Source organism: Apodemus sylvaticus, chromosome 14, assembly GCF_947179515.1.
Source record: "Apodemus sylvaticus chromosome 14, mApoSyl1.1, whole genome shotgun sequence".
NCBI lineage: Eukaryota > Metazoa > Chordata > Mammalia > Rodentia > Muridae > Apodemus > Apodemus sylvaticus.
In genome coordinates this window covers 36,903,690-36,929,867 of record NC_067485.1, presented here as the reverse complement: position 1 = coordinate 36,929,867, position 26,178 = coordinate 36,903,690, and the positions used below count along the sequence as shown (strand labels likewise).

General features: G+C 40.9%; 1 protein-coding gene and 1 pseudogene across 3 annotated transcripts in view; one reads left to right on the top strand and one right to left on the bottom strand.

Moving 5' to 3' along the window:
* Positions 1–26,178, bottom strand: part of Cdkal1 (CDK5 regulatory subunit associated protein 1 like 1) — a 535,629-nt gene that overhangs the window by 490,469 nt on the left and 18,982 nt on the right. The window lies entirely within an intron of this gene.
* On the top strand, positions 16,584–16,684 carry LOC127665298 (uncharacterized; annotated as a pseudogene).

Below are 26,178 nucleotides of genomic sequence, written 5' to 3'. Positions count from 1 at the left end.
CCTAAACATTCACAATCTACAAACAAAAGCAAAGAAATTTTCTCAAGTATGGCTCTAGAACCTATGAAATCAAAAGTCCACTAACAATTTCACAGAGCTACTTAAATTAAAAAAAGAAGACATAAAGAAACAAGAGTCTTTCTATTCTGTATTCAAATTTCTATATTGCCTAGAACAAGATCTTATGATTCACGTAAAACCCCAAAGGAAAGTGAAGAGCCTCCCTAAACATGTAGTTTTGCACCATGTTCTCTTTGGCATAGTACACTCTCACCCAAGATATTTCATATTACTCTATAATATTCTCTATATTATATTTTCTATATATTATATTTCTATAATATTACGATATTATAGAAATATTAGTATATTTTTATACTAAAAGGAAAAAGGAAAAAGGCTAACATTACCAGATTCCAAGTTTTTCCTCTCATAAACCAAACTTAAATACATAAATACAAAACTTTTTCAAGAGTAAAAATGGATAACAGCTAATTTAGAGTGGAGATATTGATTTATTAATCACAGAAATAAGAGCACATTCTTAGGACCATGATAGCGACAACAGCAAAAATGGAAGGTGGGGAGGTGGCCCAACAGCTAAGAGGCCCTGATGCTCATTCAGAGGACCCGGGTTCAGTGGCCAGCACCGCCAGGAGCCTCACAGTGGCCTGGAATTCAGCTCCAGGGGAAAGGATGCCCCCTCCTGGTCTCCACAGACATTACATGTATTTGCTGCTATACACATATGTGTCTGTATGTGTTTATGCATATATACACACGTGCACATAAATAAACTCACACACAGATATTATACATATGCACTCAAGCTCATACACATAAGATTAAAAAGTCCTTTTATAAAACAGAAATAATGTACAAAACATATTAGATACTTTAAAAAGTAGCCTCTGCCACAACTTAGAAGCAGAATTAGAAAATAAGAAAAGTTCAAAGTGTAATTTCACTAATTTTTCCCTATGAACCGTTGAAAGATTGCCAAATACACTTAAGCAAAAAGGGAGGAGGAAACTTTAATAAAAAGTCTACCTCAGCCAGGCTGCATGCTGCAGTGCTAGAGGGAAACACCGAAATAGCAAGAACTTCAAAGAGATTCTATAATCGAAGATGCCGTACTCTTGCCCGTCTCGTCTCAGAGATTAAAGAAGATTTTTAAAGCTGTTCCATGGACACAGAGATCAAACATTTATAAATGTTTATCATTTTACAAGTCCTAAATTCAAAGGTGGGCTCAAAGAAATAAGAGTAACAAAGGCAGCAAGGAGGAGAGACGAGCTACTGGGCAAGGCAGGCACGCAGAGAGCGGCTTTGAAGAACATACTTGGGGCTACGAAGAAGGAAAATTCTTTCTCAAGATCTCATTGCAAGAGGACCACAAGGAAGCACACTGAAATGCTATGGAAGTGGCAGCAGGACAGGCTAAAACACCATCGAGTCTCCTTTAAGAGACATTAAAGTCGCTATAGCATCCTTCCACAGCAGACCACATCAACCTCATTAGGTCATCCCTTTTCTTTTTTTTTTTTTTAATTATTTATTTATTACATGTAAGTATGCTGTAGCTGTCTTCAGACACCAGAAGGAGGGCATCAGATTTCTTTACAGATGGCTGTGAGCCACCATGTGGGTGCTGGAATTTGAACTCATGACCTTCAGACGAGCAGTTGATGTTCTTACCCACTGAGCCATCTCTCCAGCCCAAGGTCATCCCTTTTTCAACAAAAAGCTCAATCCATTCTTTTTATTTACTTTTTACTGTTACATATGTAAAGTGCTACGGTGGGAGTGCTATGTGTGTACAGGTACCTGATGAGGCCAAAAGAGTCAGATGACCTTGAGCTAGAGTTACAGGCAGAGGGGAGCTGCCTGACTTGGGTGCTGGGAACTGATGTGTTAGAATGGCAGGTTCGGATATAGCGACAGATCACACCAGGCCAGCACAGCTTTGAGGAGAGATTTATTGGGGGAGAAGCGGAAAAGAGAAAAGGACAAAGGGGCAGGGGGGGAGGTAACGAAGAAGAAGGAAAGAAAGAGCAAAGATCAGGGGGCTCTGCCTTTTATTTGGGCTGTGACATAATTAAACAGGTAAGGGTGGGCAGGTGAACACTGGGAATGTATGGCAGTGGCCATGGCAACAGATGGGGTTCCTTGTCACCTATGGGTGACCTCATCACTGGATTCAGAAGCCATAGGTTCTGATGCCAACAAACTGAATTTGCCCTATGGAAGAACAGCAAGTGGTTTCAACCGGTGAGCCATTTCTCCAGCCCAAAGAATACATTATTTTTAGTGTATAAAAGCTTATGAACAACTAACAAATATTACTATCTCAGTCAACTTTGCACAAATTTCCCTTCCCATAATGAGAAAGGAGTATGCAGATGGAAAAGAAAAATGGGTCTGTATGACAACAGTTGGAGCCAATCAGCTGCTGCGAATCAGACACACACAGCAGTAAGGTGATGGTGAAATCACACTAACAGTTCTCTTTCTCATGTCTCTTAGTGGTTATCCATTAAACACTACTTAATATGCTAATAAAACAGCCTAGGGCTGGAGAGATGGCACCGCAGTCAAGAGGACTTGCTCTAGCAAAGGACCCAAGTTCAATTCCTAGCACCCACATAACAGCTCACAGCTATATGCAACTCCAGTTCTGGGAGATGGTACACTCTTCTAGCCTCTGATGGCATCAGGCATGCATATGACACATAGACACACGTGTAAGCAAACCACTGACACACAAAATAAAATTAAGCTTTTAATTAATAAAAACTAAACTACCCTATTTCCAATGGTATCACTATGTCATCCTATCAATGAGTAGACATTCCTAAAAACAATTCTTCCCCACCCCCACCCCCACCCCACCCCCAGAGGTCATGGTGCTTGAATAAAATTAGGCAAGCAATCTCCCCACTACAACCCTTTATCTGCAAAATCACTAGGCCTAATATAGCTGTCTACCATAGACACACTCATCTATTCATTTTTGTTGCCTAAATATCAAAATTATGTAAATAATAAAGCAAGCATCTAAACTAAATGAGATAATTCTAATGTTTCTACTAATGTTAGACAAATTTGCTTTCATTCTTGCAGGCTTATGTTGCTTGTATGGAAATACCATTGCTTATATGAAGATATCATTTTCCATATAGAGGTATTATTTGTATGGAGGTATGCTGGCTAGTTTATGTCAACTTGACACAAGTTAGAGCTATCTGAAAATAGCAAACCTCTACTGAGAAAATGTCCCTATCTTCTTAACTAGTAATAAGTGGGGGAGGGCTCAGCCCATTGAGGGTGGGGCCATCCCTGGGTAGGTGGTCCTGAGTTGTATAAGAAAGCAATCTAAGCAAGCTATGATAAAAAGTCAGTTAGCAGCATCCTTCCATGGCCTCTACATTAGCCCCTGACTCCGGGTTCCAGTTCTGTCAGAATTCCTATCCTAACTTCCTTCAGTAATAGACTGTGAATGAACCTTTTCCGCCCCAACTTGCTTTTCATTACGGTGTTTCATCAAAGCAACAGTAACCCAACTAAGATAGATGGTATCATTGTACGGAAATGTTATGGTTTATATGGTGGCATCATTGTTCTTAATGGAGGTATTATTGTTTGTTTGTTTTTTTTTAACTTTCTGTTTTTTGGTTTTTTTTATTTTTTTTATTCGATATAATTTATTTACATTTCAAATGATTTCCCCTTTTCTAGCCCCCCACTCCCCGAAAGTCCCGTAAGCCCCCTTCTCTTATAAAGGTATCGCTGTTTGTATAGTGTTATCATTGTATGAAGGTATCACTGATCATATGGAGGTATCATTTTTTGTATGGAGGTAACAATAGAACTATTATTGTTTGCATGAAGATTCCACAAGTCCTAACATAGAAGCTACTACTGATTTTTCCATAATTCTATGATATAGTTTGTGTGCATATGAGTACATGGTTGCAAGTACCTACACTTGTACATGCACACATGTAGGCCAGAGGTTGAGTTTGAAATGGATAATTTCCACCTTCTATTTGAGTCAGTGTCTCTCTCATACTCTACCTGCTGCTTCATCTAGACTGGCTGACAAGCAAGCTCCCAGGAGCCTCCTGTCTCTCACACAGACGCACTAGGATGACAAGTATATACCAGGTTTTACATAGGTTCTAGTGATCTAAGCTCAGGTCATCATGCTTGTGAAGCAGACACATTACCCACTAAGCCACACATCTCCCCAGCCTTTCGCCATTACTGTACAGCCGGTTTTCACTGGCCAACAGCAGATCACCTTGGCTGACAGTTCTACTGATTGATAAATACTTATCAAATGTCTACTATAAGCTGCTGACCATTCTTATACAGCAGTATCACCAGACAAAGAAGAAAAGAAAGCAGCAAATCAATATTTGACTCACGATCATTATTCGAAAAGAAATAAAGAAAATTAAAGATGAAGGCCTGTTATATACGACTCAAGGAAGACCTCACTGATGAAATAACATGTGAACAAAATCATGACATGAGCAAACAAAGCAGGTACACAGTGGGGAAGAAGAACATGCCAGGCACAAGAGGAGTATAAATTCAAGTACATGTTTGGTATTTCAAAGAACAGTAAGAAAATCAAGGTGTGGTTGTTTGAATGAAATGTTTACCACTGTCTCAGGAATGAATACTACAGGTCTACAGGTGGTGTCCCTGTTTGGGTAAATTTGGGGGTTATGGCCTTGCTAGAAGAAGCATGTCACTGGAGGAGTGGCTTTGAGAATGTAAGGATCTGGGCCATTTCTAGTTCACTCTCTGCTTCATGGTTGTGGGTCAAGATGTGACCTCTCAGTTTCCTGACCCTCCTGCCGCGCCTTCACACCACTCTCATGGTCTGTAACCCTCTGGAACAACAAACTCAAACAAAACTCTTTCTTCTATGGGATGCTCTGACAATGGTATTTAATCACATCAATAGAAAAAGTAACACACAAGGTAACTTCGGTGATTAGAGACAAAATCAAGAGAGATGTTCAGCTCAGAACATGCTGGGACATGGCAGAACTCTGCCCTTCACTCATGTGGCTATCTCCATTTGAATTTTTAAAAAGTAGAATTTAAAACGCAATTCCTTGGTTGCACCAGGAACTAGGCCATGCCAGGTTAGAGGTTACTTTATCTAGCTATACAAAAAAAGAAAAAAAGAAAAGAAAAGAAAAGAAAAGAAAAGAAAAGAAAAGAAAAGAAAAGAAAAGAATCTAACTTTGATTCTCTATCCTCTACTCTGAGCTGGGGATTTAATCTAGGGCTTCATGCAGACTAAATGTATACTGAACCACCAGCTACGTTTCTAACCTGAGTGTCTCAAAACACTTCCTAGCAGGGACGTAAAAAACCAGTCATAGGGGGAAAGCAGGAGTAGAATCCAGCTACTATTCAGAAGAGGGAGTGGGGACGGGGCTTAAGTGAAAAAAAAAAAAAAGGTCAGAGTCTGAATGCACCCGTATCTTAGTGTGGACAAAGCAGGCTGTTTGAACTGATGTAATGTGACATAAAAACAAGAGTATTTCTTCTTGACTCCAATTCTTTTGGCCCAAGCAACTGGAAGGGCCCATGCTGCTCTAAATAAGACTGAAAGACTGAAAGAGCAGCCTCTGGAAGAGTTGAAGAATTCTGGACAGGATAAATCAGCATTCCCCCACATTCAAATAATAAACAAGGGGGAGAGTCCAGAGAGCAACGGAAATATACCATTGGGAGGAGATTCAAGCTCAGAGGAACATAAAACTGAAAAATACTTGAGTACAAACAGGGGCCCTTGGAGATAGCATCAAGTGAGGAGGGCCTTGCTGTCATCCTGCAGAGAAGCAAAAGTCAGGGGTATTATGCTCAGGACAGGAGACAGCCACCCATGAAGGACAGACACCAACTCCAGTGAATGCTGACAGCTGAAGGCAGAGAGCTGAGGAATGATGAGTGCACTTGGTCACTGGCAAATCTGACTCTCAGAACAGCAGGAAAGACAGCAGATAGCAACAGACTCTTACAAGGAGTTTTGCTATTAGAAGAAAAAACAGAATCATTAGAGAAAATGTGATGTCCATGGAAACAGGAAAGAACAGAAAAAGGGAAAGTGGCCAGTGTTGGAAGGCAGGAGGTAAGGGCAAAGGGCAGAACAGGCCTCACACAGCAGCTCAGCAGACAGATTACAGCACGTGACAAAGGGACTACAGAATCCATGCACAAAGACACTCATGCAGACCTGCAGATCTGTTGCAATAAAGTGTAGATACTGCTCCTGATGCTCTAAACAACAATCTACCTCACTAGATTGGCAGCCTTTCAAAGGAATTGGCTGTTATAATCATCTACGCTGTTAACACTAACAAGCTTGCACACTTTAAATTATTCAAGAGTTGTACTTAGCAAATAAATTGATAGAAAGACTGAATACCCAGGGACCTCGGCTTAAGTCTTAACCCACACAGGCCTTACCAGTCAGGTCCGATCAGAGAACACGCAGCATCACACAGAAGGAGCTCATAGCTATCACCTGCCACGCCCCACCTTGTGCCCTCACTGTCCTGCTGATTACTGGGAAGGAGAGCTGTATATCCTGCCTACACATACAGAAATTATGTCCATTTTACTAAAAGTACAGAATTGGGCTAGAGACAGGACTCACTGGGGAAAGCACTTACCACCAAGCTTGACAACCTGAACACATATCCTCAAACCCCACAAAAAAGTTAGACATATGGCCCAAGGGCCTGTAAGCCCAGCACACCCCTGCAGGAAGATAGGAGATTCTCTAGAAGCTCAGGGCAGCTAACCTGGAGACACCCTGTCTCAAAGAAGGTGAGAAAGCAATGACTGACACCAGAAGGCTATTCTCTGACCTCCACAGAGGGCTCACACTCTCATCTATAAACACACACACACACACCATACACTCACATATCACATACCCCAAATCAATATTACCTCCAACTGTCCAATTTACTCATTATAGACATCAAGTCTGATGTTTCTAGAATATAACTCTGTCTTTAAAAATTCTAGACAGTACCTTATCTACTGTGATTAGATCTGATTCGTATGTGGTTCCCTCTTATCCCTAGATTCACAAATATCAAAAATTCCTATTTTAAAAAAGTCTACAGAGTAAGATTAGAAACTAAATACATACAATAATTTAATTTCCTGAGCCCACTCAAAGAGGAAAGATTCCAAAAACAAACCAAATGTGAATGGCAGAGTTGCATTTAAAGGGGGGGGGGGGGCAGAATATTGCCAACATCAGCACTGTTCTGATTTCTTAGATTTCTGGTATTCATTAAGGAGGCAAATTCAAATTCCATACTCTAAAATGCTTTCGATGTGTTCATAAACATCAAACTTTCTTAACTCTATAAATTTCCAATAGACTATGCTTACTAAATCTGCTGAATTTTTTTAATTTATTTATTTATTATATGTAAGTACACTGTAGCTGTCTTCAGACATTCCAGAAGAGGGCATCAGATCTCATTATGGATGGTTGTGAGCCACCATGTGGTTGCTGGTATTTGAACTCAGGACCTTTAGAAGAGCAGTCAGTGCTCTTAACTGCTGAGCCATCTCTCCAGCCATCCCCAAATCTGCTGAATTTGACAATTATCTCAGAAACCTGGTGAGTAGCTGATGAAATAGCATCATGGGTAAAAGTGCTGGCCACCAAGCCCAAGGCTGAGGTCCATCCCAGGGCCCACACAGTGGAAGGAGAAGAGTGACTCTACAATCTATGGCCTCCACACACATGTGCACATACATACATCATGCACATGCAAACATACAAAATACAAATAAAAGTAAAAAAGTATCATAAGTAGCCAAAATTACTTAAGGAAGTTACTCCTTACAACAGTGAGCTCCAGCTCTTAGAGCAAGTGCAATGCCTGCCACCTCTACCACAATAGTACCGCCCACAGCACACTAACTCTCAGCGTTTGCACCCTGAAATCTATCATTCCCCATAGCATTCAAGTGCTGATCCCTGAAGATAGCCTAACACCACCACAAGACATGTGTTAGTTCTGCGGACCGTCATGCAAACATGGCATGCCGTTCATCTTTGCAGATCACACAAAGGCTTTAATCTTCAAACATGAATCACAGGCAAACATCAGTGTGCACTGAGGGCAATTCAATGTTAATAACACATCAGACCTCTCTCTACTCTTGCATGAAGAATGAGAGTTATAGACATTTATGATACTGAAAACACCAGTACGATAAACATCTGTCCTCTGACTTGGGGATCAAAAACCTCTAATAAGGTGAAATGAAAGAGATATGGGGAAAAGAAGAATAGGTTAAAAGAGCAATACTTGTGGTAAGGAAGGGTCGTTAGTACATGTGGTGGCCAGAAAAGAAAAACCACCTACGATAAAACAGACCCCTGACGGACTTTCTCTGCAGGCAGCGCTGGCCAGCCACCAAGCTAAAATCCAAGGTAAAGTCAAGTTTACTGTACTTAAAAAAATAAATAAATAAAAAATTAAAGTATTAGTATTAAAGTATTAGTTTCTAGGTCCCCTAACAAATAGAGCAGGGGCTGTCTCTTACTCTGTTGCCTGCCAATAGGTCCCCTTCCCCTAACAGGACTGCCTGGTTGGGCCTTACTGGAAGAGGAGACGGTTAGTCCTGCTGTGACTAGATTGCCCCAGGATGGAGTGATACCCAAGTGGGGCCTTCCCCTTCTCTGAGGTGAAGGGGAGGGGTAATGGGAAGAGGGATTTGTAAGGGTAGGACTGGAAGGAGAGAAAGGAATGGGGCTGAGATTGGAATGTTAAATAAATAAGTAAATAAGGAAAAATAATTACTTTCTATTCCTAATAATATGATGTCATTGCATAAGCAAAAATTTCTGCTGCTCAAAGATCTTCCTGCCTCAAAAGCTAAATGGGCAGAATGGACTACAACGGAGAACAGCCCATTCTTGCATGCACCACTTTTTTGTATCCTATTATATGAAATGGGTATCACTGTCATAGGGAACAACTAAATGCCATGGGCTTTCTAGGTACCCTGAAAGCCCACACACCAAATTCACAAATGTCAAGGTCCTATGTGGGTGTCCCCAATCCTTTCCAGTATAAGGACTCCAAAAAGGAATGTGTATTCTTAGCACCCACCATCCAGTTCACACACCTATGTATTCCATACTCTCCTCCAAGGTCTCTGGCACCCACCTAAGAAGCACCAAGCATATCTTGAAAGAGCTCCAAATTGGTTACCAACAGTTTGTTGCGGCTTAAAGTACTTATATTGACTCTGAGGGCCAGAGAGTTCAAGTTGAAAAGCAGCCCTTCCTAAGTACCCTGCCCCACCCCCACCCCCACCCCCACCCCCCCCACCCCCCCCCCCCGCAAAGAAAAACTATACCGTTCTCAGACATATTTTTTAAACTGCACACACATTATAAAGAAGTTCTAACCCTTAAATCTATCTGGCATTGTGAATCTCTAACCCATCTCCTGGGTTGGGAGTGGGTTAGGATGGGGCAGACAGGCATGTAGCGTGATGAACACGCACAGGCCGAAAACCTCGGTCCAGAGGCAAACACGCTCCACCATACTATCTCCATGACTTTGATCCAGTCCTTTCATGTGTAGGAAGTGGAATGAAAAAAGAAAATTTTCCAGTCTTAAGAGTTTTGAGAATTAACATATGCAAAGTCAGAGATGTCACTGAATAAGCTATGAGGTAAATGCTAACTAAGCAAACAGTATATAGATGACTCATTCAAATCTGAATGCTGTCAAAGGAGAGAACGATCAGGAGTTAAGAGCACTTGCTGCTCTTCCAGAGGACCTTAGTTGGGTTCCCAGCACCCATATCAGGCAGCTCAATACCACCTGTAACTCCAACTACCAGGGATCCAACGCCCTCTTAATCCTTACAACCTCATAGCAGATCTAGACTGATTCTAGCTTAGGACTTAGGCTCATCAATACCCCATGCTGAGTTCACAGGGAAACAATGGGACTCAGCAAACACTAAGACCATCACTGTGTGTCAAGACTTTGACCAGACTGGTCTGCCTGGGAGACAGTGTACAAGTGGCTTACAAGCACAATACAGTGAGACCTTCGAGCACCATTTGGAGCTAATGCCCAAGAATGTAAGCTGATACTAATTCAAACAACAGTCCTGGCTACTTCTAATCATCAACCCAACACAATCTACACTCACTGGGGAAGACTCTCAATGAGAAACTGTTAAATTATGTTAGCACGTGGGCACAGCAGTGAGGGTTTTTTTCCAAGTAGGTTAACCTGGAGTGGGAAGACACACCATGAAGGTTAGCACCTGCATGGATACACTTATTCTCTCTGAACTGGAAAGAAATATGTCAAAATATTTTCTAGAATATGGAAATGTTTCCCACCTTGTTTGGAGTGATGCTAACATGGACCTATACAATGGAACAATTTGTTAATTATACATTTAAACTTTTAAGAGGTCCAATAGCAGCAGTCAGGGAGCTGAGGCAGGAGAAGCAGCTATTAACTACACAGTATCTTCCAGGACAGTGTGGACTATACAGCAAGGCTTGGTCTCAAATATCAACAAATAAGGATCGATAATTTTAAGTGGACCAATGAGATAGATGGCTGAGTGGGTAAGATGCTTACTAGAAAGCCTGATGACTCAAGTCCAATCTCTGGGAGATGCATGGTAGAAGGAGAGAACTGACTAACAATTGTCCTCTGACCTCCACACACGTCATGTCATCTACATGTACGCATGTAACACATATGCTCACACATACAATATAAATAATGCAAAAAAAAACATTTGGAAATGTGGCCCTTTCGTTAGATATAATTTTACCTAAACTTTCAAAACCATAACAGCAAAGGCAATGGGCTAATGTTTCTGTACTAGAATCCTTCAGAGAGGAAATACTAAACACTTAGCAACCTAGGGAGGAAACAAGAACAAAGGAGAAGTACTGCGGTAAAGACTTCAAGGAAAGACAAATGTCTGCATCTGTCCACATTCTAGCTACAGCTACAGAAGAAACGTCTCCCCTCCAGCATCCCAGCATCCCGGCATCCCAGCATCCCAGCAGTCAGCCAGGAGCACCAGCTCCCTCTTGCCCTCATCTGCTCTAGTCTGCAGTGCTGCTTACACCATGATACTAACACCGTCAACAGAAAGAAAGACTGAATGCCCAATCAAAACAGCAATGATTTTATTAAACAGCCCAGCAGCTGCTTGAACAGAGGTTTGTAAATGCACCTGTTCTATAGGACTTTATGTTTAATTCAATTTGCTCAAATCAGAGCAGCAAGACACTAACTATGGACCAGACAAGGAAACAGATTTGCCAAACAGAACCCCACGCTAGGAGGGCGTTTGTTGGAAGAGACTTGCACCTACTCATTCACTCACTCCTTCACACAACAGCACCTACTCCATTCTGGCTATTATGTGCAGAGCTGAAAACACAAAGCCCAAGTTCAGCCTGGTGGAGGTGACAGACAACTGAACAGATGGTTGTAACACACTAATACACACTGGCAGGTTCAATAGCACACATTGGCCTAGGGTAGTACCGTGCAACAGAGAGCAGGAAAGATTCCCTCTGAAGGCTGGAGCTTCTCCTCAAGGCAGAGAGAAGGAAAACTGTCCCACCGTACTCAGTCACACCCAGACATGGAGGGGCTGGCGCACAGGAATGTTTTCTTTGTAACGCTGGGTGGACATATATACTCTGCATCTTGTTTTTAATGCTTTCCCCTAGAGAATACTTCATAATAAAATCTTAATTTGACAGTGTCTATAGACTTTGAAAGCTCTCTCCACCCCACCCCCCACACAGCTTCTTTCTCATACAGACAGCTGAGGAAGTGCCAGCATTCGTTCATCACAGCTGAAGAGAAATGGGGAGCAGAGACACAGGAACTCATCTCATAGCACACGCGTGGGGCCTGAACAGCTTGAGAGCACGGCGCACCACCGCACTCAAGTCCACTGACGCACACTTCTAATCCCAGCGCTCAGCTCAGGAAGCTGAGGCAGGAGGACCTGCAAGCAAGGGGCCACGGGAGGCTTCCCAGCACACCACGGGCCAGCTGAGGACGGCCCAGGACCCTGCCTCAACAACATCAACCAGGCAGAAAGGTTATGGAAAGGGAATGCAGGACTTATTTTCACTTCATTTTATACACAAAACAAGAAAGAATTAATCTGCATTTTCCATAGGAACCATCTCTTAGTGACAGCCGGCTACAGACCCACAGGCCATTACGCTCTAAGGGCATTCACTGGACATTTGCTCCTCAATGCTGGATGCTTACACAGCAAATCAAGCTCCTGCCTCCAGCATGGCCAAAGTGGAAGCAGTCAGGTGAGCGGAGCTCAGAGCAGCAGCAGAGGAACGGCTCGGCTCAGAGCGCATGCGCTGGGAGGGCTGGGCACCACCTAGAAACCAAGGGCAGAAAGAAAAGCTTTGGTACAAATGAGGCAATGAAGTACTGAAAATACTTCAAGTTAATAAAATTACAACTGAGCCGGGCAAGGTAGGACAGGCCTGCAAGTCCAGCACTCATCAGGCTGAAGAAAGAAGGTTTGCTGTTAGAAAACCCTGAGTTACACAATAAGACCCTGGCCACAAAAAAGGCAACTCACCATGAAATCCCATAAACTCATGAAAATGTTCTAAGCGGACTTCAGCTGGGTTCATCACTATCTCAGGGCCCTGGCAGTGACTGGGCAGTGGCACCAGTCCTCCAGCTGCCTCCAGTAAGGCACCGAATGCCATCAACTCTGACCTTTAACCTTTCTGCAGTCACTCTGTAACACACACTCTTACTTCCTACTGTGTGCTGTGTGATTTGAGAGCTAATATTAGTAAATAAAATCGAAACAAAAGAGCCTGTATCTGCCAATGGCCAGCTACCAGAAGGAAGTGGGACTACTTAGCAAACTGCAACCTATGATGCCAACATCACTTAGGAATTTATTATATTCAATAAATTTGTATATTTTGGAAATACAAAAAAATAATAATTTTAGGTGGTAAAGATGCAATTTAGTAGCTGGGTGGTGGTAGTGAACGCCTTTAATCCCAGCACTTGGGAGGCAGAGGCAGGTAGATTTCTGAGTTCGAGGCCAGCCTAGTCTACAGAGTGAGTTCCAGGACAGCCAGGGCTACACAGAGAAACCCTGTCTCAAAAAAACAAAAATAAAAAAAAAACCAAGATGCAACTTAGTGATAAAGTGCATGCCTCACACACACACACAGTGCCATGGGTTCAATCCCCACATCTCAAGGACAAAGGACTGTTACACTTCATAATGCCTGACTACCAGTGAGCCAGCACAGGCTGCCCTAGTCCATAAGACACTCACGGCGCATCCCTAGCGCCACCAGATGAAAAGGGGAGAAAATGTCTGAGAAGGTGCTGGGCTCATTTCAACGCACAAAGTGCCACTATTCCATCAACAAAATTCTATTACCTTAACACAAAATGACTACCCAGGCCAGAGCAGGGCATCTCAGAGCCATGGTGGGGCATGTTTGCACTGTAACACTGTAATATTCTCATAGATAATGATATTAGAAACCAATGTTTGCTCTACTGCAGAAGCTTAATGTAAAATAAGTCCCTTATACAGACATCTACAGCTAAATAACTTAAAGTATGTTAGAGGTCAAATTTTTAAAACTGACTTTCCTTACCCTGGCCCTGCAGCTATAAACTACAGAAACAACAGTTCTCTTAGGTACCTTCTCCTCTCCCTCCTCTTCCTCCCTCTTTAGTTCCCCCTCCTCCTCCCCCTTCTCTTCCCTCCCCCCTCCTTGCACTTAAAGTTTAAAGGTAAGGGGCAAGATAGACTTGTGATGTTTTGATAGAGCCTGTTGCCATGGAAATGACTGGCTTACTCCTCATGAAGCACCATGACCTCAGTGCAAATGAAAAAGGGAAAGGATGATTTCTGAGGATTCAACTAAGAGAAAAAGTAATGGCTAAGGGAGAAAAAAAAAATCCAAAACCTAAGAAGACAATCTGGAAAATATCACAGTGTCAAGAGCTATGCTGAAGTGTACTTGGAGAACTTCTAAAAGCTCTAGCCTCCAGAGCAGTAATACTATAATAAAAAAGAAAGATAATATTAACTTCACGAGAAGATAAACCACACACTGTCTAGGTCTTGTGCTTTCTGAATAAACACATCATAGCCTCCACCCTGATAGATTATGAGCCTATGACTTTCTGCCATGTTATAAAATTAAAACTGCTTTGCACTTCCCCCCACTCCTAAGGCAAGCTTTTCCTTTTTTTTTTTTTTTCTTTCTTTTTCTCTTTTGTGGTGCCCTGTTTATACAGCTTATCCCTTATCACACTGAGGAGACTGGGAACCACAGCAGATGGCCCCCCAGACATAATTCTAACAGGTTTTTTGTGCAAACAAAAGATAAAGAAGGCTACAGCAATGATTTACTGATATCTAAAGCTGAAAACTGACAAAATACAAACTGCTTTTGCCTTACTGTTTGAACTGTTTATCCTTTAAACTACTAACTAAGATAGATGTGGCTAAAATTAAATATGACTTCAAAAAAAATACAATTTTAACAGGCATTGAGTTTTGCTTCTGTGGTACCAAAGTGTTCAAAATGAGACTTTTAAAAAACATTCTCCTCCATCCCCCTTTTAGCAGCTATAAGAGAAATGTTTGCAAATTTCTATCTTATAAAATCTGTTTAGTTGTTATACTATGAAATAAGCCACTCATCTGGATTTTTCTTAAATAAAATGTACTTGAATTAAAATTCCCAAACTGCTGTCCCAAGAAGAGCTCACTAAAGGATGAACTGCTTGAACCACATCTGGAATCTTGGTGGAAAAGCTAGTGTCTACTCTACTCTAAAATAATCTACCACCTGAACACAACACCAAGTGGAAAATGTCCCCAAAATGGCTTATCCTTCAAGACTAAAGTCTATTTGTACATCATAAAACAGCAGATCCCTGAAGACAATGTATCAGCAAAGAGCACTGTGTATGTCACACCTGAAAACCCAGCAAGAACCCCAAATGATTATCTATAACGAAACTGACAAGCATCTGAAATAAACCACCCAGACATCAAGAAAAAATATACCAGACAGACCCACAGGGCTCTTTTAATGTAGGTCATGACTGTCAGACCATAGCAAAAACATGGCGACCCTTGATAAACATTAACCTTGATTATATGTGATCAGGCACATATTTTGCTCTGAGTAACCAGTCCTCTGATGTCAGTGCTTAAGGCTGCACGTGGTGAGAACCATCATCAGCTACGAGCCACTTTACACTAAAGATGTCTGCCCTGTCATGGCTCTGTGAAGGAAGGCATAGGGACAGCTTCTAACAAAGTGATTCAACTTCTGGGACTCCATATTACCTCAGCTAGAATTACTACTTCTTACAGTCTAAGGGGCAAATATGACTGCGTTTTCCCTGGAAAAATTATCAAAGCAGATTAGAATCAGATCGGTAAGAAGAGAGCCAATCAAAGCATCTCTTACATGCTCACTTTTTGTTGGAAATTATTCACCAAGTCGCTGACTAGAAAAAAAGGTGGTGGTGTTCAATGCTGATCCTCCAATTAATCTAAGCTAATACGATGTTCTATAGAACCCTACATGTGGGCAAAACTCTCCATGCAGCTGAACAAGAACGAGTACTCATCAAAGATAATTTATCCACACAGCTTACTAATTCAGTAGCAAAAGCACAATATCACCAAGTCAGGGTTACAAATGTGAATTGGTTCGAGCCAGCTTGTCACGCTGCCTTCTACAGCCACAAAGCAGATGTTTGATTGTGCTAGGCAGCTATTACACATAAGAACTGAAAGCAGGAGCTAGTGGGAGACTGTGCTCCAATCAGTGCAAATCCATTACTACTGCAAGAGCAGTGGGTCAGAGGTCACCTCTATGGGGCATGCAGCATTCTGCAGAAACAATAGATGTTCTCTGCACAGTGTTTTTAAATCCAATCTAAGCCACTATACCATGGGTAAGGCACATATTTTCCTGATGTTAGAGATATCCGATACCCATAAAAGAATAAGTATGTTAAGTATTATTTGGTATTCTGTATCCTAAATGAAATAGTGAATTCATTTCTGAACATAAATACTGTGAAACATAGTCAAAATCTAATTTTGTTTTCAGAGCAAAACTATGGCATTCATAACTCTAAGACAATGTCCAAGTCATCATAATGACGTAAATTAAAGTAAGAGAAGTATATTTTCTTCCAATACATACTAAGTTCACTTCCACCCAGTATCATTTTGTAGCATGAAAAACCTTCTAGCTGATATGTTTATTAATAATATAACATTAGATTTTTCTATTGAAATTAAAACTCAAAGATGTTACCACAAAATTCTCATTATGGCCATTGTGCACGCGTGTGTATGTGTGTGTGTGTATGTGTGTGTGTGTGTGTGTGTGTGTGTGTGTGTGTGTGTATGTATACACATACATACATATATCCTTTTATTAATTGGCTATTAATTTACTAAAATATATCACTTCTTGACCTTGTGGCTAAAATCAAATATAGTATCTGTTCTTATCAGTTTAATATTTGATATACTTGTATACATATATCTTAATTCATGAATATCAATCATAGAACTGAAAAGTAAAATGGTAACACTAAAATCCGTAATGGAAATTTCCAGCATTTGAGCTAGCACACTTTAAAAGAAAACAGGCCAACAGGAAGTACGCAGCAATGTGGTATGCAGTGTGGTCCTTAGGATCCCAAACTGTCATTGTATTAGGAGAAGGCTCTGGCTACTAGCTAATTTAATACTTAAATGTTAATATAATTTCCCTATTACTACATCTGTCATGGATGGTTTTTAACCAATAAAATCAAAAACAAAACAGTATGCAGGGAAGGAAAGTCCTCTCAGCACAGACTTACACCTGCTCCAGATCCCACTGAGTTGGCATTGTCTATCTTTGTCACCAAAGACTGTGATATGAGCAGAAATAAAGTATGGAACTACCATAATAAAACTGATATTTGACTGTCCTACAGAGCATGTGAATGTTTCTAAAAATATTAACTTCACCTAAAATAATAGAAAAAAATATATCTAAAAACAAGGAAATTACTTTTGTTACCCAATGCAAAACATGTGAATCACAACAACAAGAGGATGAATCTTGTTACAAATGCAGCAGTGCAGACCCATGTGTATGATAAATAAAGTATAAGAAAGCACTCAGCATTTCTATGTAAACTGCATCTGAAGGATTATTATGGAACACACACACTGGCTGAACTTTGAGTGTTCGGGTTTTAAACATTAATTTACTTTGACTATGTGCATGTCAAAATGAAAGACTGCTGTCTGGATTCAGACATGCCATATTAATATTGAACACAGACACTCACTTCAGGTCAGTAGTCACTCCGAGTCAGCTTCAGCAGGTGGTAAAAGTAATGCACTCATTAAAATGTATGTGGTACAAGGTTATCTTCCCAAAACAGCTCTCAAATAGAGGTAGCCTTGAAACTTGAGCATTAGATATGCTAGAACCAACCTCTAATTGTCACAAGTATAGAGAAAATTGAACTTACTCTTGCCATCTAATATCCAATAAATTTAGTTGCTTTCATTAGTATCTTCGGAAAAGTCAGAGAAGTAAATTGTTCATCACCAACCTGGCTTCTGCCAACACGGTTAAATGCTCTTGAATTGACCTGTATAAACTCGGGTTTCCTTTTAGATCTTGAGTACAAGTAAGAAACATGTTCTCATTTTGGAGACCTTAGCCTATTTCTCAATTAAGCGATATTTTATTCCTTTCATTTGTATTAACTCCATTCAAATTAATTTTCCCATTTGTAACATAATAAATTTCAGTTCTACAGAATAAAGGTAAAATGTTCAAAATAGGAGGCCTGACTTATACCAAAGATGATTATTTCCCCCAAAATAAAATTACTTCTGATCTTCATTATCCACAACTGTATGAATACTGAGTACCCGTGCTTTTTTTAAAGTTGCTTCTCAATGTTAAGAATAAATCCTTTTCCTGTTTTATATATACTACACCTAAACTTAAACAGCGAAGTGTTCCATCTTTTCACTTAAAAAAAAGCACCTAATTAATTTGCCACTACCAGATAATCCACTTCATTTTAATAACATTAAAGCAAATGTAAGCTACTGTCTTCATAGACCATTTATGCTCACAAAAAAAATTGTCAGTCCATTTTGCACATAAGAGCAGAGAGTCCGTAAATTTGGAATTAATCACTCCACATTGCTTCATATCCTCGTTGTCTACCCACTGCCCAGATAAGAATCAGAGAGAAGGGCAGGTGAACAGAGAGAAGGGAAAGGGACGTCTTCTTGCAAGGGTGAGACCAGATCTGTCTCCTTGGTTGAATACACAGCATAACAGGCCTGTGATGCATATGTACCCAGTGAAGAAATGAATCTATAAAGAGTCTGAGCACACTGGACTTCACGTGTCCATCTTATTTAAGAATAGCCTGGTTTAGGAAGATTAGACGGTGTCACTAAGGCCACAGGCTAAGTCAGTCAGTCCTGCACAATCTGACACTATGCTTTTGCACTCCCCCTCCCATCTACATATGTATTTAAGTTCAATATATCACTCTTTCTAGACACTTGAGCTACACAAAAACAGGTATGGGTGAAGAATGTGTCTAGTGGTTATTTTTACATTCAGAAAGAAAAAAAATCCACACTCAAAGCCATCAGTAGGATTAAAACAGCATAGGCCCAATCCAAACAAACTGTCGGTCAACACTCATTAGTCTGACACGCTAGGATTTATCAGGTGGCCCATGACTACACCAATAATAAAACCTAACTCACTAGAAATATTCCTGACCAGAGTAAAAGCATTCACTTAGCAGGTACAGAAGGAATGACGAGTCAGAGAGAAGCACCCGCCACTAGCCGGACGCCTCAAGGAGTCCCCAGGAAGTACAGAGAGATGAAAAGAAGCAGCGGAGGAAAGTGACAAAGGACAGTGTGCCTTTTTATTGAGTCACCCTTGAGCATGACATCGATACTCACAGAGCCTATGAGTCACAACATCTGGAAAGTACTAACAAAGCCATTTTACTTGTTTGTTCAAAGAAAGGATCTCAAAAACTCAAAAACTAAATACAAACTACAAAGATGCTAAAAACCACGTTTATTCAGATGGTACCAAGTCATTGCTTGTTTTGTACCTAACATCAAACAAGAACAGCGAGAGAGAGAGAGAGAGAGAGAGAGAGAGAGAGAGAGAGAGAGAGAGAGAGAGAGAGAAAACACATAGCAAGCTCTGTTTGATTCCCATAAACTGGCATGAATATTGATATAAGCCATTAAAAATCCTAACCAAGCCGGGCGGTGGTGGCGCACACCTTTGATCCCAGCACTTGGGAGGCAGAGGCAGGCGAATTTCTGAGTTCAAGGCCAGCCTAGTCTACAGAGTGAGCTCCAGGACTACACCTGTCTCGAAAAAAACAAAAACAAAAAACAAAAAATCCTAACCAAGTGCTTATTGTAAGCAAAAATATGGCAGGTGCTATGAATACAAAAAGAGAAGACTGTTCTTTCCTCGGGTGTATGCAGAGCATAAACAACTGCAGTGTGCTCTAGTAGGAGAGAAAGAGAGGATGGCGGCCCCAGCAGTTAAGAAGTGACCTGAGAGGGCTCTGCGCGGGCCAAGGCAGGGCAGGGAAGAACAAGGAAAGCTCCAACAGGGCTTCCCACCTGACAGTTCTAAGCGAGTGCTTCACCTCAGGCAAAGTTACACAATGTGTGGGAAGAGCCATCACCAGGCCTCTCACTTCTGCCATAGTCAACATGATTCATCTGTGAGAATTAAAAACCTGAGAAAAGATGAGGAAGTTCACTGACTACCAGCCATTTTTGGAACAAGACCCCATATCCTCCGACACCTAATCCCACATTTCTCTTATAAAAAATCCCTACTGTCTGACTCACTGACTACCCAAAGAAACCATCAGCATTTGCCTCACTTCCTAATTAACACTCACCACAGACAAAGATACAGAGGAGAGAAACATACATAACTAAAAGACATCTAAACAGATCAAAATCGATTAAATGTGTGCTTGAATCAAATTTCATTAGCATGGCAAGTGACTGTAAGGTACTGGAATGTAAAACATCATAGATGGTAAGTTTCTTCATTTAAGCATAACAGCCATTTACTAGTCCTTACAACAACCCTGCAACCATCCCAACTGTTCTCAACATGAAGAATCACAGGCCTAGAGAAGCCAGAGGCATTTTTATGACAACATTCTCCAGTTTTTATCCACGTTTGAATTTATCGGTATCCTTAAGAGCAATAGTTGATGAAAGGCTAGAGAAGAAAATTTTAAGACAGAACTAAAGTAGTTACTGTTCCTGCCATACAAAAGACTAAATATTAGGAGGAAATATCCTAAATATATTTTCTATAATAAAGATAAAAATATTCTGTTGACAAAATAAAAAATGTATTTAAGGTCTGTAAATTTCCCCTACGGAATTTTCACTGTAACAGATTTAAATATTGAAACATTGGCCAGCTTTACCCTTTCTCTACATAAAATCCTCAATTTCTCCACCATATACTGTACAGTATTTAAGTGCACAACTCTCACAGTTAAGGAACAGAAACACAGAAACAATCAAGGCGCTAGCTTCCTTAAAACTGCCTGTGATACCTGCTTTCCTGTCTTGTGATACTTTCTCACTGACATTAAAAAAATATCGAAAGATGAGCATAAGCCTTTGCTTAATAAAGCCAATGACCCGGCTCCCTTTCTTAATTAAAAGCTGACGGTAGTAAGAGTACTCACTATTTGCAATGAATGTTCAGACATAACAGTCTTATTAAAATTATGTCTATCTTATAATTTCTTCCATTACTAATGCATGCTTAAAGAAATTGATTCTGAGATACATTTTTCTTGTCCTCTACTAGGCCTTGACACAGACTAGTATAAATGGTAGTGGGCACTAACAAGTAGATTCAGCCAACACAGATGATTGAAATTAAAAAGCTATAACATATTAACATATCTAGGCCACACAGAAGGGTTATGAGGTAAGATCATCAGCATAAATTAGCACATTATTACAAGACAGCTACAGAAGCCAGGCAAAAATCTGCACAGCAGATCTTTTAATCACAATAGCTATATAATGCCGTTTGATTGGATTACTTGAGGAAATATTGCTAGTGTAGTACCACCTTTGACAACATCCACTCCTACCCTGAGATACAAATTTGAATCCAGACAGCCTGGGCATACGGCCTCAGATGGGCGGAAGGAATTGGCTAACACATGTTTTAAACACTTAGCTGGCTTTGTTCATTGGTCTAAGAATAAAGGTTTTAAAATAAATTGCATTTTTTAGTTGCTGTTTTTTCTATTTTCCCTACTAGAGTCTGAAAACATAGCCATGCAGGAACTAACCCTTTGTTATTTACCAGATTTTTCCATCTCCAAGAAGAGATGTGAGCTAGAGTCACACTAATTACAGCGCTGCTCATGCCACAGTAAGCCTAGAGCATGTCCCCCACAGCACCCATGTTGGAATGCAACCCCTTTATTTCTCAGACTATCCTCCACGCACAAGACCACTGTCAAACCCTAGAGGAGGATTCTAGATGGCTGTCAGTACCCACTGGAGCTGCTGCCAAGGAACCACCTTCTCTCCCTCAGCTGTGCATTGCTAGGCACGTCACATGTGCATCAGATTGCCGGCATCAACAGAGGCAGCAAGAAGAGTGAAGGTTCACAGAGAAGTGCATCTGTTCCCATGAACATAAAAACAAGCCTCTCACAGCAGAGGCATGGCCACTCCCGAAACTACACATAGGTAGCATGTGGGACTATCCTGTCAGGGCGGTAAGAATGGGGTCTAATGGAATAAGGTGCAAAAATCTTCATTTTTAAGGCATACTACCCTTTTTTGAAAAAAAAAAAAAGCAATTTGGGGAAAAACATAAAAGCTGAAACAGAAAATTGATGCAGATTCAAAACACTTTTCCCATTCCAATAAAGGACGGTAAAAGGCACTGAAAGGTCCTGTACTTCTGACCTTGCCCCCAAAACAAGGGCCACCGTCTCACAAAGGAAGCTGGATAAGTGCTCTGTGCTTTCTTACTTCCAGTAACAATCCCTGGCAGGGGTAAGACCTTCCTACTTGTACAATCACACTTGGGTCACATTTGAGTATCAGAGGCTAGGAAAGCAGCCCAGCATTTAAAGGTATACACTGCTCCTGCAGAGAACCAGGGCTGGGTTCCCAGCACTCACATCAGGGAGGCTCCAGCTCCAGGGGATCTGATGCTTTTGAACCTGCAGTCACCTGCACACACACTGTGCACAGACCAACACACAACACACACTCACACATGTGCACACACATACACACACTCACATACACATACACACAATTAAATATGAGATAAATCTTTTTTCAAGATAACTGCAGAAGGCGTTGTACTGCATGAGGATGGATACGACCGCACACTGCTGTTGAAAGAAGCCTGCCATCAAGCCAGAGGCACATTATCTAATTTTGTATTTCTCACTTAGAAAAGCTATTCATAGACCCCAGATTCTTTTCTATCACATTACTGCCAGAGGACACAGAAACAGTGAAAGGTTTTGCTAAATTTTCAAAAGTACTGTTAATATAAAATGACTTTCCAAAATGGATAAGCCAGGGTGGTGTGACCTGAAAGCCACACAAATTGTTTATTTATGCCTGCTATGTTTTAATCACTGGGCTGTTTTAGAGACTTCAAAAAATTAATGGTTTTGGCTATACAACAGCAACTATGTCTCCTATGAAACATTAGCTGTCACATTAAGACAAGGTTTTATCATTAATTATATTGGATTATAAAGTTTATGTCTACAACATGATTGTTAAATAACCAAATATCCAAACCATTTCAAAATAAAAATGAAATCTGGTCCCAGCAAGCCTTACATGAATTAAGGATCCATTTACAAAACAGAAAATTAAATGTAAAAAATATAACCTCAATTTAAGACATTTGCAGATAAGACATCCAACACTTTTTTTTCCATCAAAAAGAAAAAAAACAAAGCAATTGAAACCGCTAACGCGGATCAAGAGTGCCATCTTTTGGGCTGTTTTGTAACTGCATCAAGCTGTACAGAAACACCTTGCAAGAACAGAAGGAAAGCACAGCAGAGGAGGCCAGACAAGCTCTCGGTTTAACTGACAAGTCGCAGTCAACCAGTGCATCAACTACACAGTCTTAAATGTACAGTCTGACCTCATGTTTGTGTTTACTGCAGGTCCATTTGGTTGAACCACCCTCCTAAAGGAGCTGAGAAAGCTTTATTGAATGAGTTCTAAAAACCTCTGAGCCAGTCATTATTGGGTCAGAACACTAATTTTCAAATTCCAACATTAATTCATTATAATTACATAACCATATAATCATAATTGTTATAAGTAATGCACACATTTGTATACACAATTTTGAAAAATAGCTTTATTCTTTTTACAATGTTTTTATTATACATGTACCAAAGAAATGTTTATGCTTAAACTGTTACATGACTATACAAACATTAACTGCATTCATAAAGGTATTTACATTTCAAAAATATTAAAGCATATATCCAAAACAATATGATGTCTGTGACAATGGGGGGGGCTCATCACTGAAAACTGCAAACAGCCTTCTCCTTATTGAGGAGGGGATCTCAGCACTCTGTGCACCTGCCTTCCTTCTGCCTCGCCTAAGTCACAAGATGCTACACGTGAACCGTGGCTGATGAGCTTCCAGCCCATTCAAGGATTTGTGCCTTAAATTGGTGAGGTCCATAAACCACCTTCGCTCTCCTCCCTGTTTCACAAATGTTTATGAAATCACAACGCATTTCTCTAGGACACCCTCAGAGTTCGTTCCTTCACTTCTGCCCACTAACTAACAATTCAGCTCTCCCGGGGAAAGCAGAAGATATTACAATGGTCTGCCCGTGCCCTTGAATTACTTACTCATTGTCAATTTTATTCAAATGACCCTCGGCCAATAGTTCTTCAGAAAATAACTCTTTAAATCACAGCGAAAAGCTATCAAAATGGAGACACCTTATAAGGTTAGCAAGACAGCGACAGAAAACACAGAAGGATCAAAGGCAGAAGCTGAAGGGAGCATGGTGTGCTGCTCTGGGGCTGGGGATAGAGCGTCTGCCAAGTGCTGGCCTGCTGTGCACGAAGGCCTGGGTCGGACCCAGCACTGCAGGAACGGAGATACAAGAAAAGCTATTTTACACTCAACACTACTCGTCTGCAAAAGCAAATCACAACAGCGATTATTAAATACCTCAGGAACATCTTCAGTCCAGGGCAAGCCTTGTCACTCTACAGAACAGGAACAGACACGGGAGAGACTGGGAGAGACTTAGATACCACTAAATAAAAGTCTGGCTGTTGGAAGGTGTGACTCCCCAAAGCTCTCCTTTACTCCTCGCGGGCCCACGTGCGCCCACCAGATCTTCTCTAGAGATAATCTCCTTCCCCTATCTCTGAGTGGTGGGTGAAAATTCCATTCTGAAGGCATTTAGATTTATTTCTCTGTTTTATTCCCTGAGAAATAAAAAGGGAGGAAAATGAGAAAATGCCATTCTTATCCCCACCTTTCTACTATACCCTTTAGCAACCATTGCAAATAATTCAACTTTTGAACACAAGGAACACTCTTAACCCTACCCTATGAGCACACAACCCAACAGGAACATATGTAACCGTATTTTATCAAGTTTAAAGGTCCATCGAGATTGCTACAGTCAATTCCATCCCATTAAACAGAAAGCAATTACTGCTTCCAATTTAATAAGAATGGATTAAGCTGGATTTCTGATTCAATACCATTTGTAGAAGTGTCCGTGTCCGGAAGAGTGATGGCGTGCGATCTTATCTCAGACATGTCAAGACTAAGCCAACTGGACTTGACAGCACCTAAATAGGACTCCACTCAGAGCTCCATACATTCACATGCACACATACCATTTAGTTTACTGTTACAATATACTTTCACCTTTTACCACATTAAAGTTGGAAAACTATTATTAACATTCATCATATTCAAAAGTCAGTTCTACTTTGATCACTAACCTATATATAATGCACATTTTAAAAACTATTTTATGTGTAGTACCTTGTGCAATGGCACTAGTAATTCAAACACAGATGGACACTGCTTATTTAATCCTCCTCTCAGCCAAAGGACTCATTCCTAATCATAGGCCTTGGGAAACTAACCCGGGAGGATCACTGTAAGTTTAAGGCTACCCTGGGCTATACAATGCATTTAAAATCAACCTTGGCAACCAGGCAGTGGTGGTGCACACCTGTAATCCCAGCACTCTGGGAGATAGAGGCAGGCGGATTTCTGAATTCAAGGCCAGCCTGGTCTACAGAGTGAGTTCCAGGACAGCCAGGGCTACACAGAGAAACCCTGTCTCGAAAAACCAAAATCAAAACAAAGCAAAAAAAAAAAAACCAAAAAACAAAAAACAATCCACAGTAGGATTCTGTCTGGGGGATAGGGTTGGGAGGAAAGGAGGAAGGAGGGAAGGGGGATTACTTTAGTAACCCTAACAAGGACACTGACATTCATTTGCTCAGTTATTAGGCTAATAGAAGATATTACCTGATTTTACAGTGTGACAGTGTTAAAGGTTGGCTACTTCAGCTCTGTTTGCTGAATAAGTGCCTCTGAAATGTCTAAGCTGAGTAAGATGGAAAGATTTCACCAAAGGAAAGAAAAGGGAAAATGGATAGCTGTGTTTCTGGATGACTCACACTGGGGTGGGGGCTGGCGAAGAAGTCACTGTCTCAGCAAGCAGAGACATACTGAACAGCAGCGGTGCCATAGCACTGTGGCTTACAGAGAGTAGGGTCTAAGACGATCAGGTCCATGAAAACAATGTGGAGGCACAATTACCACCACTAAGAAAGCTCTTAAATTGCCATACTATAATACACACTGAAGAGTATATGTAAAGCTGTACCAACATTCTGAGCCCTCTTACATCAACCCTCAAACCCATGTCAAGTCAGAGGGTA